The sequence below is a fragment of the Bactrocera neohumeralis genome, chromosome 6 (assembly GCF_024586455.1).
Source record: "Bactrocera neohumeralis isolate Rockhampton chromosome 6, APGP_CSIRO_Bneo_wtdbg2-racon-allhic-juicebox.fasta_v2, whole genome shotgun sequence".
Lineage (NCBI taxonomy): Eukaryota > Metazoa > Arthropoda > Insecta > Diptera > Tephritidae > Bactrocera > Bactrocera neohumeralis.
The window spans coordinates 45,215,665-45,238,862 of record NC_065923.1 but is presented as its reverse complement, the minus strand read 5'-3'; positions in this window follow the sequence as shown (position 1 = coordinate 45,238,862).

The following is a 23,198-nucleotide window of genomic DNA, read 5'->3' as shown; positions in this document are numbered from 1 at the left end:
ACCGAGTTTGTTGTACCTGTACTGCAGAAAAAATTGGTAAAAGAATGTCATTAGTTGCTACATAAGTATAAATTTGGTTACCACCCGGGTGTACAATATTGCTAACGACAGCTTAAGTGCGCTCGCCTGCGGTCTGATGCTCATGTGCTGCCCTTTTTAACCAAACATACATCTGTTTTAATGATTTATTCTCTTTTTATAGAAACAAATCTCCCTCAATTTGTATAAAAATATATATGTATATAAAATTTCCCGACTTTAAGAAGGAGAGATGTTATTGCTATTTTTTTTAAATACCGGAAATTTCTTGAGATATAATACATATGTATTTATGGCCTGGAGTGAGAGATTTATAGTATGGTTACATCACAATTTCTTTGTATATTGAGTTTTTCTGTCGCTACTGCCCTATTTGCAAATGAAATTTTTCAAGCGCGTTTACTATATTCAATTTTTTCAAGAATAAATTTAATATTTTCGAAACTATTTTTCATTGACTGAAGGAAGTTTATTTCCTTTATACAGCAACACAAATAATTTTTGTGGAGTTGAATATGATTCAATTCGCCAAATTGTATAAATTCATCTAAACAGGAACGTTTTAACAATTGACTAGTTCATCTACTTTAGAAAAGTAAAGAGTAAAGTCAAAATAAGAAATTTTCATATCAAGAGTAAGTAAATTTCAGTCCTTTCATATAGACATTAAAAACTCAGCCCGATTTTTAGAAACTTTCAAATCTCGCACTAAATTGTCTAAATCACTGTGTGTCACTAAGCGTGATTGTTTTGAAGTTAACGGTACATAACCTGACTCTTCAGATACTTCATTGTGCTACCTTAGTAGAACAAGTACGTGAGTGGAATTCTGGGTTTCTTAACGATTTAAGGTCTTTGGCACAGGCAGTTCGGCACTATGTAGGATGGGTATATTGGCCGTAAACAAGTTTGGTTACTGGGTAGTGTGTTTGGACTTGGTTGTAGTACCTTTTCTTTGAGTCAAACAAATATACCAATCACTTACGTGATCCTTTCTTTCCGTCCAAATCATTGATATACCATGGCATAGCAGTATTTATCGTGATTCCTGATAGGAATTAATGACGTAAATTACGAGGGCTGCTATATATATTCTGGCCTAGGGCAACACTAAGTGTTGCCAGGTGCAATCTGATATTTCCATTGGAAAGTTTGACAATTTTTAGCATAACATCACTCAGAACGTTTTGTCATTTAATCGTGAATTGTTTTACTTACAGGGAATTAAAAAATTCATCTCGGCCAAAAAATGGAATTAACTCGTGAACATTTTCGTGCGATCATTTTTCACAACTTTCGACGTGGATTATCACGACAAGAGTGCATCGATGAACTAAAATCTTTGTATGGCTATGAAGCACCATCCTATAGCACTGTGAAAAACTGGTACAACGAATTTAATCGTGGCCGACGCTCGCTCAAAGACGAATTCCGTGAAGGTCGTTCAAAAACTGCCGTTGTGCCAGAAAACATCGATGCCGTACGTGAACTGATAATGCAAGACCGCCATGTAATATACCTTCAGATAGAGGCATGCCTATGCATTTCTCCCACCAATTGACAATCGCTCAAAAAAAGGCTCGTGTGGATTGGTGTAAAGAAATGCTGAAAAAATACGATCTCGGTGCTTCAAAAGACGTTTATAAGATCGTCACAGGTGACGAATCATGTATCTATGCGTATGAGCCCGAAACAAAATAGCAATCGACAAGGCCAGAAATGTATATAGCAACCTACGTACAATGCTGAGGTTTAAAAGTTAATTCTCCACACAAAACAGAAACGTTAGAAGACTTTCGTGGCATGCTTACGATATATCAAACGTGCAGTTCGAAAGTTTGACGCCTGGTAAAGTATTGACAACAATGCATCCATTTTGGCACATTATTATTAGAAAACCAGAAAAAACGTTAACTTCGGCTGCACCAAAGCTAATATACCCTTCACAGGTGCATTTCTTTTAGTAACTATGTGTTCAGTTTATATGGAAGCTATATGGTATAGTAATCCGATCTGAACAATTTTTTCGAAGATTACATTGTAGTCTTAAAAAATGATCTATGCCAAATTTCGTGATTATATCTTGTCAAACGCAAAAGTTTTCCTTACAAGAACTTTTTTCCGATCGTTCAGTTTGTATAGCAGCTATATGTTATAGTGGTCCGATATCAGCTGTTCCGACAAATGAGCAGCTTCTTGAAGAGAAAATGACGTTTGCAAAATTTCAAAACGATATCTTAAAAACTGAGGGCTAGTCTCTCGTTCGTATATACAGACAGGCAGACATGGCTAAATCGACTGAGCTCATCATATTGATCTTTTATATATATACTTTATAGGGTCTCCGACGCTTCCTTCTGGTTGTTACAAACTTCGTGACAAACATAATATACCCTGTTCAGGGTATAAAAAGCAAGGTTCGAGTGCAACCGAATATTTTATACTCTTTAAACTTGCAAGAATCAAAGCCAGGAAAATACTTAGGATGTAAAACGGCAACCAGAAATTTTTTACCAAAAGTCAGCTATAGATACTGTGATCCTCATATTCGGCACCTAGGTGCTGGAATAGCTTTTGTTGGATTTTGGCCATTTTTGGTCATAAGCTGGCACACTAAAAAGGAATTATTCGTGGAAAGTTTTATCCCGTCACATTAATTGCTTCTTGATTTGTATACTGGAAATTGAGAGAATCAAGTGAAATTTAAAATTGTGTTATATCGAAAGTAGCCGTGATTGTATTCTGATTTCGCCCATTTTCGCACTGTGACATACAACAAACAATTTTGGTTATTGTAGCTTTAGTAAATTAGGAGATAGGCACCCGAATTTCAACTTTTATCTTTCTCTTTTTCCTTTATATACACATAGATAAGCTTATATCTACCTCGGTTAGTTTTAGATGATACGTACAACCGTAAGGTGAACATACCTATTATACTCTGTGGCAACGAGTTGCAAAAGTATAAAACGATGCCCCTAGAATTTAGTTAAGCCACAGTATAACCCATTATCACATCTTGAGGTCTCTTTTTCTACTCGCTGAAAAAATTTTGAGCAAATGAAAAGGTATCGACGAATCTAAATTCTATGTTGTATTCGGTGGAAATTATGATAAATAATAAAATATAATTTTGTCAAAAAAATATATAGCACGTTTTCCTTTAAGTTTACCTATCTAATTTGATGTGTTCACCTTCGTTTTTTTAAATGTGTTCGAAGCTTAGCTTCCATATTCGTAGCTTCAATAACTTTATAAATATATTATATTCTATCTATAATCCACTAAAGCTCACAAATTTATTTAGTTCTTCTAACTGTATTAAAGTTTTCTAAAATCTGCGCTTAAGTGCATTTCTACACACAAAGCTCAAAGTATTTGCAGACACACACGCGTAAATGTATAAAACTCGACATTTTATTTTCTGTTAATTTATTTTCTTTTACTTATCAAGTGTTAGCTAATCTTCAATTTCACCACAATTCTGCATTGTTATGCGGGCACGTGCACGGAATATGGCAACAGTCACGGCACGTATGGTGTGCCCTTATACTCCGCCACTCGCGGCATTATGTGCTGCAACTACTTTTTTGTCTTTTTCAATTTTAAAACATCTGCGGGTACCAACGTTTGCTGACATTTTTGTATGCAGTATATTAGCTGAAGTTGTGTCTGTTTTTTTCACCACAAGTTTGTGAAATTTTCGTTTCTGTTGACTTTTGGCGTTGAACCCAAGTAACTTTTGGAGTAACTAAAAGAATAAATAAAGAGAAAATGCAAGACTGTTAGGTTTAAAAAATTGCTACTTAACTCACAGCCTTGCTACAGAAAACCTTTTAGCACGCGCATCATGCTTCTACCAAATTCCTTAGTATGCGTTTGTCTTACAAGCTATTTTGATTTCACTCGACGTATAGAGGGTGTCAGAACTTTAAAAATTTTACCATATGGATTTATGGATTTTGTGATGCGGTTTCCATGTCAGGTTGTTCAGTACTAAATGTCGACCGTTGAATGTCATTAGCATAGAGAGTATCGGAATAATTAACATTTAGGGTGTATTCGATTTCAAAAAATCATTACGATAAGGCGCCGAGCATAGAACCAAATGTTGAGATACCTCACTTCTTTTAAGCTCTGAAAATAAACATAATGTTTCGAAATTATACCAGTCTTAAATTTGTATACATATTTAAAGAATTTAATATTGATCCTTAGAAGGAAAGGTTTGTATATACCAATAGTTATTCATTATCGATTCGCCATTTGTGCACACTAATAAAGTTGATGCGTTAATTCGGCACAAGAGGGTAAAATTGCTCCATTTCAAGAATTTCTACTTTTTAAAGAAAAAACACAGAAACTTCCAATTTAATGGGGAATGTTTATTAACATTTGAAAGAACATTGGGATTTAATTTTTTTAGTTATCTCTTTCAAATGTTGGCCATGGTCGTTGCGTACAATTTTCGATGTTCGAGCATTTCGACTGGTAACTGCCGAATGAGACGCGTGATGTTTTGCTCCAAGGTCTGAATCGATGTGGGATTAGAACAGACTTTAGACTTTAAATATCTTCACAGTCGAACGGTGTGATATCAGTGATATTGGAGGCGAATCGACCGGCCCAAAACGTGTGTGAAGTGGCGCTGTCTTGTTGAAACCATATGTAGCCCAGACCACGAGCTTCAATTTCTAGGAATCAAAGAGTCGGTTATCATAGCCCGATAAGGGTCGCCATTGACGGTTACGTTCTCGCGGGTATTATTTTTGAAGAAATACGGTCTAATTATTTCACCATCTCACAAACCACACCAAGCCGTTTTTTGTTTTGGATGAAATATCAGCTCTTGAATCTTTCAAGGTGATTTGTAAAAGTTGTTCAAACGTAAGTCTTTCCATGATGAAATGTCAAACAATACTGAACATTAAAAAAAATAGCTCTACATTAATCACCCGTTATATATAACCCTATATCTATCACAATTAGTTTCAGGTGATAAATTTAAGTAAACAAAACTATTATAATCTGCAGTAACATGTTGCAAGAGTAAAATTATGCTAAAATGTTGTGCCGAGGAGTTAAGAAATATTATTTGTTGGGAAAAGAAGAATTTTTTAACCAAAGAAGGAAAAGATTTGGTCATGAGAATATGTTAGAAAACATTTGAGCGCTATGTAGTGCCGTTTAATTCTATCAGTCTGTTTCAACAGCTGATGTGGTTCGATCGATTCACTACTCTCCAACGCTTGGTGCATCGAAGAGGAAAGTATTTCTTAATTAAATTCTTAACTTGAACAGGGAATTTCGTTGAAAAAAGTTAAAAATAAAATTATAATTCCAACAATCTTGATTAGTGTGTAGAGTATTATAGATTGTCCGAGCTCAATACAGATTTTGCGAAATATGGGAACTGGAATCTAGATAAATATAATTTTTTTTTAATTCGTCCTCTTAACTCAAGTACACAAAATACATAATAATAATTTTCTTGTTGGGTGTCATCACACATTATATCGGTTTTACCGTTGGTAAGTAAGTACGCGAGCTTTTGCTGGCATAGTGGGGTGGCAAGTTCCTTTGACTCGCACGTCGTGGCACCCATTTAAATTATACCTGCACACACATTAAGCGTACAGACGCTTGCTCATGCTATGCACAATAATTTTGGTGGTCTACGATGTTCCACACATTTACACAAACGATGTCGTATGTATATGTGTGTATTTGTCCCGAATAGCAGTGACATTGTTAGTGGCATCACGTAAATGTTTTACACATCGAAAATGGCTGCGTGTTGCTCAGCTGCGGTTGAAGTTTTTGTCATGTCTCTGTTGTAAGCACTGGCTGCTCGTTTAACTATTCGGAAGGTCTATGTATGTGGCACGTGTCCTGTTTAACGTTATACGTTAAAACGCGTTGCAGTGTTGTGGATATAGTTGCTATGCGAATAATTTTACAAATTACTTCCGGCTTACCGCAAAAATTAAACATTTAAAGCGTTTTAAAGTGATCAAAATAGCTCAGGAGTAAACGAGCATGTTTAATTTGACGAACATGATGAGTGAAGAGAAGAATAGCAATAGATTGGCTTTCCTTAGCGTTTATGCTCTTCATTGATTAATATGGACTCATTGCAGTATAAGGAATATAAAAATTTTTGGTAAAAAGCTGGTAGCTAGCTAGGTGCAAATAAACCTGAAAATAATTACTTTTCGTAGATTTCAACTAATTGCAAAGTAATATTTATTTGGGAGTAAGAATAGCCCAGTAAAACTGTCAAATTTTAATTTGGCTTTTGGTGAGCTTTGGTCAACACGCCATCCTTTGTTCCTTCCATTCTGTCCACTTCTTCTACTTTGATTTTATTAATCTTTTGTATCCCTTTTCTGGTTTAGATTCAAAGACTGATTTCAGCGACGTAGATTATTTGGCCCGACTTCGACTCTTAAAGTACCGACCCTTTGAGATCAGCTGTAGATCAAGATGCTTTCACGTAACGACGAAGTGCCGTAAGCCTATCACAAATCTGTCCACTACTTTATTTTTGAACTCATTCGTTCAACCGCCCAAAGTTAGGACATTCAACATATTTGAAGAGTAAAGTACTGAGAGGGTTCAGTGTCCCTATTCACCTTCGGAAATGCTTTTTAGACACAACATTATTCTGAAGTATAGTTATATGATAAAACCATGCGTGAGTTACATTCTACAAAGGAATCCATTTCATAGTCATCTCATAATAAAGTAGTCATTTAAAGAAGTCCAATAATTTTATTAGTAATTTTAGCTGCGTCATGTCTGCTAATATAATATAGCCATCAAATGAGACCGTTTAATAAAGGTTGCACTCCAGGCTGTTTTCACACCTAATGAAGCAAAGCTTAAGTAGCTAGGAAACATACTTGTTATACGCAAATATTTGTAATCTGGAGAGTCATCGCTTTTGTGTAAAATGCCTAAAGCTTTTCATAGATGACTGCGCAGATATCTGAATGGATGACAGATGAATAATACTGTAGTATATTTACCTTCATATTTATGTATGTATTTGTGACTATTTACTTGTATATATTCACTATAAGGTGAATCAGCGCAAAGTCATTTAAAATAAACCATAAATAAACTATCAACCTGTTTAATACACTGTTAAACAAGTAAGTAAACACAAATGCAAAACCCTGAGCCACTTTAGAAATAACAACAAGTTTGCTGCACGTTCGCGTCCAAGGACATACCCGCACCCACCCTGGCGTTTACCTCAAAGAAAAGGGTTAACGTGACTAAGTGCTGGTTTAATAGGGTACCCCAACTGTCATATAATAAGTAATTTACTCAAACTTAGATGGCTATTTCCCGCCGGCTATAGTATGATAATTGATTAGCCAAGCAGAAAATAATGGAAAATAATAATTTTCCAGCAAGCGGCGCTAATAGCTTTTGTAGTGGATAAACAGCGAAATTTTAGACAGTTTCAGATTGTTCACTACTCAATCTTGGTTTCTAATACATATTTCCAAAAATATATGTGCTAATTTGACCATGAACAGTATATAACTAAATTTTGCGGAAAGTTAAATAACAACTTTGGATCATTACTTTTTAGGTGGAGAATGTCAGAAACGTGCAATATGCATGTATTTAGTGTCAAGCAGTATGTAACTTGCTAGAGTGTTTTCAATTTGACTTAAATGAGTAGTTGAATTAGTTAAACTTTGTTAATGACATCCTAATTAACATCTGAAGATATAATATATTAATAATTCCAAAACCCCTTCCTTGGCCAATATTAAGTAGTGTTTATTTATTTCCACCAATTAACTTTTCCGATTAGTAGGATTAAGATAACTTCTTCGACGAAAAAGCAAAGGTCCCGAAATATTACGTAATGATCTGCCTTTTCTCTACTGGCATAAACACCACTTACGGGCTTAGTAGCCGGGTTCCTCTCCACCTGCTATTTCCAACAGATTGGAGGTCTTGTCCATTCGGACAACATGACCAGTCCGAAGTAGCACCTGTTGGCAAGAGTTATCCTGCGTTGGATTTCCATGCTGACATTGTTGTTGGTGTTTGTACTGGTTTTCTTTACTCCCATGTCCAGTGTGGAAAAAGCAGAACTAACGGCGCGGGTGTTGAGGCCGATGATATTAATATCATCGGCATACGCCAGCAGCTGTACACTCTTATAAAAGATTGTACCTGCTCGATTAAGTTCTGCAGCTCGAATTATTTTCTCTAGCAGTAGATTCAAAAAGTCGAACTATAGGGATTCGCCTTGTCGGAAACCTCGTTTGGTATCGCAAAGCTCAGAGAAGTCCTTCCCGATCCTGACGGAGCTTTTGGTGTTGCTCAACGTCAGTTTACACAGCCGAATTAGTTTTGCGGGGATACCAAATTCAGACATTGTGGCATAAAGTCAGCTCCTTTTGATGCTGAAGGAGCTGATGCGTGCTCTTATCAGTTCTTCCATCGCCCCCGCGCTTTTAGTCATTCTTAAAAACAAGCGCCATAATTTGGATCATTTAAAGTTAGTCTGCACAAATATTAGTCATTGCATAATGACTGCTGTCCGGCTTAGAATATGAGTCAGATTAAAGAAACAAAAAGAAATTAGGACGACAGTTAAACTCAATTAACAACATCAATAATTTTAATACTATTAAATAAGTATTGTTCCTGAAAATAACGTCAAAAAGATTCGTGGAATAGGCCTACTGGTGAAACCACGTTAAAAAAATTGCGAGTACACTACCTCTCAGGTGGTGTAGAAACGTGTGCACATTATGTAGAAGGTGATTCCTACAAGCGCGATATCTGGGAAATGGTGGGTCTTAGAAAAATAATCATTTATAGAGATTTTTAAGATCTGCAACTTTGCTCTGGGGTACTTTTTCGATAAAACTAACCGTTTTTGAAAAAAATCCAGAAAATATAAAATTTTGACCTTTGACTGGACTATTTGTTGTTCTTCATCGATTGGGGAATCGGTTTCGCCTTCTCCTGGCGTTGTACTTTCACTGCCATTCAGCAGGATGGAGAAGTGTTTCCTCCATAATTTTAGTATGCTCTTGGCAAGCGGTCACTAGATTACCTTTGGGGGTTTTACAAGAGTATTCTCCGGTCTTGAAACCTTCTGTTAGCCGCGGCATCTTTTTGTAGAATTTTCGAGCATTACACCTGTCAGCCAGCTTGTCAAGCTCTTCATACTAACGCATTTCTGCCTCTTTCTTTTTCTGTCTGCAAATGCGTCTCGATTGCCTCTTCAGCTCTCGGTATCTATCCCATCCCGCACGTGTTGTTGTCCATCGTAACGTTGCGAGGTAGGCAGTCTGTTTTCTCTCCGCTGCAATACGGCACTCCTCGTCGTACCAGCTGTTCTTTTGCACTTTCCGAAAACCAATAGTTTCGGTTGCAGCTGTACGTAAGGAGTTTGAAATGCCGTCTCACAGTTCCCTTATACCGAGTTTTTGACGAGTGCTTTCAGAGAGCAGGAGTGCAAGTCGAGTAGCAAATCGTTTGGCTATCTGTTGTGATTGCAGCTCCTCGACATCGAACCTTCCTTGTGTTTGTTGGCGTGCGTTTTTTGCTGCACAGAGGCGGGTGCGAATCTTAGCTGCAACAAGATAGTGGTCCGAGTCGATGTTAGGACCTCGGAGCGTACGCACGTCTAGAACACTGGAGACGTGTCTTCCGTCTGTCACAACATAATCGATCTGGTTGGTAGTTTTTTCGATCCGGAGACAGCCAGATAGCTTGATGAATCTTTTTATGCTGAAATCTAGTACTACAGATAACCATATTTGGGGCCCCGGCGAAGTCAATCAGCCTCAACCCATTTGGGGATATTTCGTCGTGGAGGCTGAATTTACCGACCGTAGTGCCAAATATACCTTCTTTGCCCACCCTGGCGTTAAAGTCGCCAAGCACGATTTTGACATAGTGGCGGGGGCAGCTCTCATAAGCGCGTTCCAAGCGCTCATAGAAGGCATCTTTGGTCACATTGTCATTCTCTTCCGTCGGGGCGTGGGCGCAAATCAGCGATATGTTGAAGAACCTCGCTTTGATGCGGATTGTTGCTAGACGTTCATCCACCGGGGTGAGTGACAGTACTCGGCGACGGAGTCTCTCTCCCACCACGAATCCCACACCAAATTTACGCTCCTTTATATGGCCACTGTACTAAGTGCCAGAAGAACCTACTCGCCTTAGTCCTTGTCCTGTCCATCGCATTTTTTAGACGTTCCAGATGCATGCCCTCAACTCGTAGTCCTTAATTTGTTTGTTTGTAATGTCGTAATCAGAAGGGGTATCTCTCATCCAAGACTATTTACGCTTTTTCATTGGTAGTGTGTTTTCGTGGTGTGTCCCAAACCCAGGCACAACTCTGTGGAGGGGATGTTTCGCCTTCTCACAGTAGCTCGCCTTCGAACGGATGTTCTTAGGCTACCCAGAGGATACTGGGTCAAAGACCGGAAGTCGTGAGCTGCCTAAACCATATGTAAAATAATCGTTTCAGGCCACTTCCAAGCGGATGGCGATCAGAAAACTTATCTCACTTGCGTGAACTTTTACATATGACTTCATCACACATATATGATATCTACCAAATATTATTAAATTATTATTTATAGTATAGGTATTACTATTATCAGAACGGTAGAAAACCGTGAATAGTTCAAGATTTTAAATAAATTCATAGCTTTGAGAAAACCGTCTTTTAGAAAAAACTATGCTGATGGAAGCTGAGGACTAGGGGTTACAGAGCCTTTTTTTAAACCATAGCGTTCGTAAACTGAGAAAACTGTATACAATTTTCTCAATGAAACAACTGTTCTTATTAGAATTTTTATATTTTGCAGGTAAGAAATCCATAATAAAATAATATGTATCGATATTAATCGGTAATTGATAACCTTTAAATATAACTTCAGTTTCGAACAGAAAATTGTTCATTTTAACAACTGATGTGAGTTTTTCGAACCAACTTATTGCGGTGAGTTTTTACTTTTTATTTACAGCATTCTTAAAGATGTCAACGCGATTGCTATACAAATAGCAAAGGACAGAAAAAGGCGAAGAAACGGACGTGGTACAAACACATTTTGATTTCAATAGAATTGAGAATATGTTGAGGATAAAAATGTGAGAGTAATTTACAACAAATATTTCTTGTTATAAAAAAAGAAAACAACATGCCTGAACTGAACTGCATGCAATATTTATGTAGGAGAATATTAAAGACTAAAGCAACTTTTATTTACATATATAATAAAATATATATTGGAAATCGGTTTTGTGCACTGTATTGTGTTGGGACAATACTGCTCGCTTGTACAAGAAATTGAAATTAAAACAATAAAAAAGTGTACTTTATTCTATCAATGTTATGTAAACGCAATTACACGTACACTGCTGCTGTGCCGTCATCAAGTACATTGTAAGGTAAAAACTTGTTCATGCTTAGAATTTGTTTATAAAACATTTTTATATCTCGTTACTCAGGCATCATTGCGCAATCGAGCTGCAGACATTGGCTACAAGCCGTGCAAAAGTGGCAATGCAGGAGCACACTCAAAGCCTTATTGCTCACCTTTCGCCCTGCTTCTATGACTTTTATTGTAAGCGCCCTTGCAATTTACCAGCGCAGCATTAAAATTCCCATAACGTAAATGCATGGCAAATTGAATATAATTGCATTACCGATATTTTTTATGGTGTTTTTACGTTGAACGCTGCCCAAGCAGCTGACAACTGCTGCAAAATGGCCATTTCTTTTCTTTTGGTGTAGCTAACTTTATTCTATATCTTCATATTCATTGTTTTTCCCCTTTCTAATGTTTACGATCGTTTATTTTCCAGTATGTCTTTACCTTTTAAATATTTGAATATGAAATTGAGTTTGCTGGCTGAAAGCTGATGGCATATGATGTGCATCTTTTTTGTTTTTGCGAAAGCCATTATCACATCATAAAATATACTCTTTGCACGAGGCTGTGAGCATTTGCATGTTTCTGAAACAATAGCCGTGTTTTATTTGACCATCATAAGCTAATAGCTAAATCATGGACAAATAAAACGCACTTAGCTTATTTCATATGTTCGCTTAAAAATTAATTGTATTGGCAATGCGAACAAGAACAATCAGCTGATATTTAATTTAGTTTGAAATTTCAAACTATACAATATATACAAATTATTCATTTGAGGTCTAGAATACAAAAAACTGAAAGCAAGTGTTCATATTTGTCTTAATCTTAACTCAATACTCATCCAAAAAATCTGTAATTTTGGTTTGTTTATATTTTCATCTGTTAAAATGAGGTTTTTCGCTTTGCCAACTACTTTTTTTTGGAAAAAACCTTGCTATTGTGAATGAAAAAAAAAAACGATGAACTGGCAATGCCTCTAATCCAATTTACAAGCTATGATAGCTTATGACAAGCCAATATAATTATGTTGGCTAAGTCTTTCATACAAAATAAGCTAATAGCTTAATTTGCTGGTCAAATAAAACACGCTTAATATACGAAACATACTATGGTGGCGAAAAAATAGTAAGACTTTTTAATTACAATTTTGCGGGAAAAGCATTCAGAGAAACTTTTGTTGGTATGGTTGTCGGTGACATCTGTGCCAAATGTCACATGAAAATAATTATTTGTATTTAGTATACGCTTGTCTTCCAGAAGTACATAAAGTGCATTCGGGGAAGTTCAGAGTGTTGGAAAGGGCCTGCGGTAGTAATTGTTTGTCGCGAGAAAGTATTTTTGATCGGTACAAATTATTCAAAAAGAGTCGAGACCCTTCGACGGGGAACCGCGTCTAGTACAGCCATCAACTTCAACTGATGACAAACACGTCAATAAGATAAAGGGATTGGTACACTGAAAAAAAAACTAGTAAAACCAAAGTATTCTGCATTTGCCACAAATACTTTTTGCATTAGAAACGTGCCCAAATACTTTGAGCATTTGTTTTAAAAGTGCGAGCACTGTTGAAGTAAATGCGTCAAGTATTTAAATTAACAGTGGAACACTTTTGATCGAAATACGGGGCACTGTTGTAGCAAATATTTATACATTTATGTTAACAGTGGCAGTATTTGAGATTAACAGTAATTGCTCTTGATTCAAATGTAATCGTATTTGTTTTATTGTTGTGTTTAACACCCACCAAAACACGATTGGTTCCAAAATCATTTAATTTTTTTGAAAACAGCTTCCGGCCCGGAAACAGACGCTCACTCAGCTAAGTGTATTGGCAAAGTTTTGTCGAAATCAAAAAAGCTACGTCAAGTCAAAAATCAAGGTTATGTTCACCGATCGGACAAAGTATTTACTTGTTGGCATTTAAATAAAAAGGACCAAGATTTATTACGATTAAAATTACTATATAGGTCGTTTAATATATGGAGAAGCTATTTAGATTTTTTTATAGTATGCTAAAACAACTGACTTTTGACTTTTCAATATTCAATAAATATATTTAAGCTTGTTAGCTCTCAATCAATAAATGTTTTTAATCATTTTCCATTGAAAATTAATACTATTATACTTCATATTACAAAATGTTTCATCTAATACATTTAAATTTCACAAATTTCTTTAATTTTCATTGTTTTACATATTTTATAAGTGGTCTTGAACGATGCAACAAATTCCTCAGTTTACATATTTGTTTTGGTAAGATTTCAATCTGGCCATCCCTCGTTTCCAATTGCTAAACGTCAAAACCTCCTGAACTTTGACAGCTGATCGAGTTCTGGAGAATTTGACGTTTAGCAATTGCTCTCTCCATTTCAATGAGAGATGAGTTGGGCATCTCTTTATCTCTGAAGGAATACTACTTAATGTTTTGCGCCGTTTGCGCGAAGCTAATCGTAAACAGTAATTAGGGCCCGACAACTCGTGGTTTTTGCACGGCGATAATGCACCGTCGCATACTGCATTGATTCTTCGTGAGTTTTTCGCCAAATTATCAACCAATATCGTGCCGCAACCACAGTATGCACCTGATTTAGCGCCATGTGACTTCTGGCTATTCAGCAAACGCAAGCCACTCGTCAGAGGTTGAGTGAATTGAAGAAATTAAACGTGAATCGCTATGCAGGCATTGAAGGCGCCGAAGATTGGCTTCAAAGATGATTGGAAAAAATGTTTTCACAAAATTTTAAAACTATGACATATCCATCCTCAATCAGCTGCTTAGTTATTGAACACATTACGAAGATGAAGATAGTTCCGCAAGTAGACATAATTAGTGAAAGTAATTGTATACATTTGTTCAGACGGGCAGCCCAATAATAAATATAAAACCTATACTTTGAATAAATATTGAACGGTTCTTTATTTCAGTTAGTCACCAGATGGCATAATAATAAAATATCATAAGGTTTGTACAAGTATATATTATATATGTTGCGTATAAATTTCTTCAGATTATTTTTGCTCCAGTATATAGCAATTTTATGATAGTTATGTACACACGATAAAAGGTGAGTTGAAATATATATTCGTGAAACTAAGTGTGCAATATACTTATGTAAGATTTGATACAGTTTTGCGCATCACATACATAAACAGCAGATTTCATTCTATTCCCGCGAAATGTGTTCGGATATTCACAAAACTAAATTTCATTGAACTGGAAGTATTTTACTTCAAAAACACATCTAAATATAATAACAAAATGGAATCTAATAATTACTTTTGGCAATAAATATAAATGTCAAATTCATTCACTAATCTACAACTGTAGATGTTTGGATGTACATATTATTGCGATATAAACTGGTGGCTTCATTCTAAACGCCAGCAATTGAGTTATTTATAAACAATGGGAAACAAAACAACGTGAAAGATGTAAATAATCGTTAATATAAACTGAAAAAAAATTGATTATCGATTATTAGAATTTGTAATGAGCAATATATAATATTACGAAGCGTTTGCTAAACGGTATTCATAAAGTACTGTTAATTTGAATTGTTGGCTGACACCACGGTTGTTCTTAACACTTAAAATAAATCGAGATATACTATACATACAAGTAAATGAAAGGCTATCTTATTACGGAGGGCTCCGTTCGATACTGGACTATTAAAGAGCCCCAGCCAGGCTGATCCTCCGCACTGGTCGCATAACAGCTTGATCCAGCCTTGTTATAAACCACTTACCATGGTAAAGATTCATACTCGAATACTGTGCTATTATGGTGTAAAGAATATCCCACTATAAAATTTTACCTTAGCTAAATACCTCCCACCTGTAACTGGGGCGATCTATATCTGGCCAGTCCTTGCTACAGTTGGGGAATATATTTCGAGTAGGGTCTCTCGATTAGGGTTCAGTGGGAGATTTTGCCGACCTATACCTAATATAAAAACTTTCGATCTACCGGCTGATTTATAGCATATAATATCTGATAATCAATATAACTCCTAGCTTCCATATATCTAAATAATATAAGAGCTTTTTATTAATGGTTGGCACTATACGATATGATAGTTAAGTGCATAAGATATCTTACTATAGTTTATTGCTAAAAATGTGTGAAATTTAACCATAAAGGAGCACTATCCATAGCCCCGAAAAGTCATTTGATGATACTTAATAAGTATAGTGCAGTTTTAATCGAGTTAAAAAGGTATTTTCTCTAAACATGGTTGCAAACTTTTATAATCCTCTTGCTTAATAATAGATGTAAGACACATCTTGGAAATTATGGCGATATCGATAAAGTGTAGTTTATTAATTTTCTGGAAATAAATGCATTTAAAGAACCAATCTTCATTTATACTCATACAAAAGAATTGAAGAACGCCAATACATATTCATAACCGACATATACAAGTCTATACCTGCTTACGTAAGTACAATAGGTGCCGTTGACTATAACAACGTTCATTGTCTTGCAACAAAAGCACTCAACTGCATTTGTTACGGGAAGACAGCAAAATGGTCTGCGAGCTCTTATTGAGTCATTCCCACTCAAAGTGCTGAGCAGGAAGTGGTACACACATACATAACAGTTTTCGATGAAAACCTAACAGCGCCTCAATAAAAAGACTGTTATGCGTATGCCTCCTTCGTCCTTTCGCTGACGAACGTTGAGACTTCCATACTAACTGTATTTATCCTGAAAGGACCATATTAATATGCTGCAGAAACGGAGGTTTCATTGTGTTGTATTGTTCCGCCCTGAAAACATACAATATTACAACAAAAGTAGCACAAGTAAATTGAACGGAATCGGTACTCCTTGCTACATGCAAGCGCTGGTTAGCTTTGGATATATATTTACATTCATATGCGTATTGTTAAAGCCCCCCTTTTGTGTTTGATATGTTCACACGGTTACACAATTGCTTTGTTCATAAAACATAAGTAGCCGTATGACTGGAAGTACATCTGCTTCAATTACAGTTGCTTAGCGCTACCTGTGTTTACTTCCAGCAGACTGTTCGACTTTTATGATAATATCAACTGACATCTCCACATTTATTTATTACAATCGTACTGGAGTCACTGTGCAAGCACTCTTCGCTCCATAATCCTGCAAGAGCATATGTTACACTTATTTTGAAAAATGACTCCAGATATAGCTTATAAAATCAAATACTTCCATGTAGAAGTCATGACAATGCAACACCGCTTAATGTTTTTTTATGTGCTCTTTTATGCCTCTCTCTAAATCCCGTGAAGGTTATCGAAACTTTCATTCTTTTTATTTTGCATACATATACGTATGTCTACTCGATTATGAACTATCCTAAAATACAATTCCTCACGTTTATTAGCTTGCTCCAACTGGGTAGATCTGCTGAACTTAATAAAATAGCAGTAATGCGATTCGTCAAAGCATCTTTGAAGCATTCTTGAGGAAATAAAGCTTGAAAATGATGATTTCTTGGCTTATGCAAATGACAAGGGGTGTCATAATGGGATAGAATTGAAATGGAGAATTTCACACATACTTATTTCGCTTAAGGTGATCTTTTTATGAAATAATAAAAATGTAAGTATTTTTTTCGAAATCTGAGAAAAGATGATTGCTGGCTTGCTCTAATTGCCGAATTAGTTATGTCTTCGCTAATGTCTTTCGCTTCCTTTAAGGAGATTTATATCAACTATTTTTGGCTTTACGAGTGAGTAGTACTTAAATCTGACCAAAAATTACAATAACGAGTAAAGAATTGAATGAAACATATATACCGAGATTTCCAAACTCCCCTACGAATTATATCATTTTTGAAGTAATTATTGCGATTATTTTTCTTTGGAGCTTGGCCACTCTCATAGTGAGGTTACGTTTTTCTTTTATGCTTTCATTTTGAACAAAATCAAACTCTTTCTATACCCAGAACAGGGCATACCGGGCTTGCGACGATGTCTGTAACACCCAAAAGGCAACGTCAGAGACCCTATAATATACATATATACAAAAAGGTCCCGAATTTAAATTCCCCGGGTAAATATAATAATATTTCAAAAAAAAAATATCGACAAAATTTTTTTTTTAAATTTTGTATATTTAACCAAATTTGGTGTGCGGAATAACCACGCGACGCAACGAGAATGTTAAAAATAAATTCAAGATATTCCTCGTTCTGGACGACCATCGACCGCTTCAACTGATGAAAATATAAAAAAATGTGGTGTTTAAAAATCATCTGTCAAGTGTTAGAGAAATGGAATGAGGGCTCGACATCTGCCGCGAGTTAGTCCGAATGATTTTGGTGGATATTTTGAATAAAAAACGCGTTCTTGATCGACTCGTACCGATAAAGCTGAGTTTTTTTTCCAAAAAAATTACCATAAACAGGTCCCTTTGGACATGCTTGCGAATTACGATCCCATATTCATGAAGATCATTATAACTGCCGATGAGACATGGGTTTATGAGTGTGACATGCAAGCAAGTCAATAATCATCGGAATTGAGGTAAAAAATAGCCGAAAACAAAACAACCACGCCAAAGCGTGATGTTGATAGTTTTTTTCGATATTTGTATTGTGGTGCGGTAAGGTCAATAAGGAATTTTATTTGGCCGTATTAAGGCGTTTGCTTTAAAACTTCCGTAGGTTGTGAGGGAGTTATGTGATAGGTTTGTCAGATCTGACCGATTCCGACAAATGACCAATATAATGTCAAACACATTTATTTATTAAATTTCCATGAGATATCTCAAAAGCTTACGAAGAAATTTTTATAGTACTGAATAATTAAACATCATCTAAAAGGTCGGTGGCTCGAAATCGGTTTTAGTCCGGTATTTCTCTTACGAAAATTCGTTCAGAATGATCCGTAGAACATTTTTCGCATACGCGATTTTATAGAACATCGACCCTCTCTAATATATACACTTATAAGGGTTATATTTTAAGATAAGTGCTTACATTTGCTGCCTGTCATTCGTGCTTGGCAATAAGCTATGCACATTATGCCATCTCAGGTGATAAAGTATCAAATTTATGTTCGTGCGACATATATGTATGTATAAGCCGTTGCCATCCATTTTTAACTGTAGTGAGATAACCTTTTAACATGCGCGTGTACTATGTGGTTCTCATATGCCAAGCTTTTAAGTTCGTATGTAAAATTTAGATATGCCATTAAAATGAGTGGATTTTGTGAAGGCTAATGGAAAAGGCAACGTCAGGTGTGTTCCGCATTTGTATTGATACTACAATCTTAAATATGTATGTAAGTAATCCATGCGTAAATATGATTTTGTGACATTATGGTTGATAGAAGGGGTATTTGATTTAAATAAGTAATAATCGTATAAAGAAAGCAAAAACAAATAAATGCTTTTGAAATTGTGACAGCTATTATAAAGCAACTCAATATAAAAGAAAAATGGCGCTGAAAAATCTTTTTCTTTCTGAAAACGGTCCCCGATCTAAAATCTAAACGTTAAAGCAAATATAGCTTTTTTAATAACTTCACATTGTACGACTTTCTAAATTTTTATATACCGGTGTTTATATTTATTTGGTAAAAGCGGTGTTTGGATGGCTGCTATCGGTGAGGGCAATCTCACAAATCTCTGGAAGCCCTAAATACAGGATATTCACCGCACGCGGTAAGTCGACTCTGTTATATTGAAGCGTAATTTGACAACAAGCATTCATCAACAAAAGCCGACAAATAATCTGCAGAATACTCTGTCCCAAAACTATAAGGAATCAAGAGCTATGGGCATTAACGATAGACGGCACTGAAGCAAAGCTATGAAAGTGGAGCTAAATTGGTCCTCAATCGGGTGAGATGGCGCAACCTTATAGAGGACCTATGCTCCGCAGAGGAGTAAAAAATATAGCGTGTGCAGTATCAAGGCAAAGCAACAATTTAAAACATATTGTGAAATATTGTCTTTAACTCGTTTTCGTTTTATTTGAATGTAATCAATAAGCAGCCTCATAGTTAGTCTCGAAAAAGTTATATTAAATAATTGAAGTAAGGTATGCTGTGACGTCATGTTGCGTGTAGGTAACTCTGTCGCATCGCTCGTAAATATAATTTTTCAGGAAGAAAGTAACATAAATAAAACACTTCTTATTTTCTCTTGACTTTTTGTGAACGTTTTTTCATCTCGATCAAATGAAGAATTTAAGTTTGATAATTTTTTGTGTGCGATTTGTAAGGGGTTCAGTTATGCAGTGAGTGAAATCCCAAGGACATACTTTCCGAAAAAGGAAAAAATTTATTACGTTATTCCACACTCGGCAAAATATTTTAAAAAGTAAAGTTGCGTATACGCAACAGTGTAAAGAAATGGGTTAAAAGCAAACTGTTTGAGGTATTATATTAATTATGTATACGCAATGACAGTCTCATTATATAGAAGGAGGTATCTAATGTAAAAAAATGTAAGTATTTTTATAAACATACATAACACAGGTCAACAATTTCTTTTTTTTGAGCATGATTTTGATTTAATAAATTTTAGTTATCTACGCAAGTGTTTAAATGAGTTAAGTCCCGTTACAACTCTACCCGACAATAAAGGAGCACACCCTAATAGAAACCACTGTAATCACCACATCTGGAAACAAAGAAGAAAACACCATAGTCGACCACCACACTCGTACGTAACCCAACTCACCACACCTGTACACTAACCCAACCAACAAAAGGAATAGACAACTGGATAGCGAACACATTCATTATATACAGATTCGCTGATACACTGCGCCGCGTCGACACCATCCTTTTCCTCGAGCGACATCGTTCCGTCTGCACGGACTTATAGCGATTCATCCCATTGGAGATCAATTCGATGTCACCGCAATTTTACGCGAGAGATTATTTCCAATACAAACATTAGTGTAAATAAAACAACATTTAATAAGTTGTTCTCCTAAAATACACGAGTGTATTAATTTCAAAACACTCGCTGGAGTGCTAGTGCTTATTGGAACATCTTAATGGTTTTTGTTCCGCAGTAAATTAGGTCTATAATTAAACAATGGGGAACGAAGATTCAAAATTAAAAGTATTTGATTTTCATGCACACATATTGTCGGCTTTCGGGGTGCAAAAGTAAGATAGATAGCGTCACTTGCATCACTCGCAGTGTACGACAGTATTTTTTGCAGGCAAATAATGTTTTTCATAATTATATTTCCAGTAATAACCAGTAACAAATGTCAAGTTTTAGCCCATTGTTATCCATTTTAGGTACAAAGATGCAATATTATGACCAAAAAAACTCATTTTTATTGAGATAACTCACATGTGGGCCGATATATGCTATATAAAGTCACCTGTAAGTTCGAATATCGTTATATTAGGTACATGGGACCTAAAGGAAGTATTACAATAATTCAAACCACTTTTTACATAAAGATAGACTATTTTCAGAAAAGATTTTTTCTGTATTTCAATTATATATCTCACACAGTGACCAATTTTTGTGGTAAAAAGGCAAAAAGGCAAGGTACTGGGGTCCACATATTTGGCTTCTAGGGGCTTGAAAAATTTTGATTCGAGTTGGACAATGTTTGGTCGTAAGGTGGCATGTTTCAAAAGCACAGTTCGTTCAATTTTCATTTCTCATTCATTTCTGCTTGGTTAATATGTTGAAAAGTGAAATAATCAAATAATTGGAGAACGATTATTTTGATAATAAAATTGAACAATTTGTAAATGTTGTTCCTGCATATTTCTCTCCATGATGAATTTGCAAACATTACAGAATGCAATAAAAAAATTTGCAGTGGCTGCAACGATAATTAGAAATCATATTATCCCTGTTGGAAAACCCGGTATATTTTGAATTTGAAATTAAAAATTTTATTGTGAATTATTTTTATTTCATATTCTATTATATTCACATTTGCAATTTATTGTCAGTCTAAAACAAGGTGTTGAAGGATAGAGGTATTAATACCCTACCCAACATTCTTTAACTTCTGTAAGGCGACCATAGAAGTTCTTATTTGCAGGCACAATATGTCTCATACACATGTTTTAATGCATTTTTCAAGTTAAACACACCTGTTCCACATTTCGCTTTGAGCCAACTTTTACATACCGTACTTACATCAATCTTTTCGCTTGGGATAGCTGTGCAATACCCTTGTGTTTATTTTCTTTATACATCGCAAATATAGTAATAAGTTTAGAAAACTTTTTTTGGCGATATGCATAAGATTATATGCTCAAGTATATGGAAAAAGTGAGCCAATGTTCCTTTTTAATATAATTTTCTTAAGTGATTTCCTATGTCGACGAAAATATATAAAATATGTTGAGAGAAAATTACATTCGCTCAACCTTTTTTACGGAAGCTAATATGTTGGTCGTACATACATACCAATTTTGTATATCTATTGTTCATACACAATTTCTCATTTTAATATTTTTTCGATGTATGAGCACGAGAATACATAGGCACACCAACCCAAGTGCGCACAATGATTTTTCCTTTAAGTGTTCTCTACTTTTCGTATAAAATTCGTTGCCCACATAATTTACCTTTCATGCTTTACCAGTTTAAAACATGCTCGTATTGCGCCATTCATCACCTGCTCTGGATAATTTTGCATGTGTGGGCGTGTTGCCAGTGTGTTTTGATTTTTATACTATCGCAAAATCTTTCTCAGAGTACAATAATTTTGTTGTTTGGTGAACATTTACGTTATTTTCAAATCCAGATTAATATTTCACTTTAGGGTAAACAATTCTAGCACCAATGAATATGTTGGAATAATAATTTGCACAAGTGGTGCCTTTGAGATATGACATTTCAGGTCTAGTTAATAAATTTCCAGTTGCCTTGATACAATATACATATATATATAATTTAACTTATAATATTGGATATGTTATTGTTTAATTTAGAAAATGTGAAAAACTGGTAAACGATACATGTAATGATTTTCGTTATTTTAACAAACTATATGACGAATATGTCGGCCAATTTTTGTGTTCTCTTAATACAATACAAATATATTTGGATACTACCAAAATCTAAAGCAATCACATAAGACCTTTTCCTAGTCAACCAACAGATATATTGATTTCCGACTTTCCAGCTGACTTTAAAGCTTTTATGTTGATCAATATGTATGATAGTCTAAAGGTTTCATAAAGAGCGCTGTATGTAGATAAAATTGAACTAAACCGTTATCTAAACTCCAAAACCCAATATATTAAAATTAGCCTCTGGGTTGCTGAAATTTGGCAAACTTTTTATGTATAAAGTTTTGCGAAAATCTGAAATTATTTCTCCGGCCTTGATTCTTCAGCGACTATAAAATGTTTGATTATACCCTAACTTAGCTCTTTCCTACATGTTTTTACTTCCTTTAGACATTGAACGTTGCCCAACTTGTCCTTCCTTACTTGCTCTTATTTTTCAAGCTTACAAGAGCAGGTAGTTCTTGACAACTTCTGATGTTGCTGTACTTTTGTAAAAGTTTATTGAACATGAAACACAAAAAAAATAAATATAAAAAGCAATGAGAATGATCGCGTTTAAAATGAATTTTTTTTGCTGAGATATTAAAAATTTATTTATATGTTATGTATACACATTCCCTCGATGCATCAATGTCACTAATGTCTTAAGGTTTTATTGAATTTATTGAATTACAAAATTTAAATAAAATCTATTTACTAACTTAACTTTTCAGAGCACATGGAATT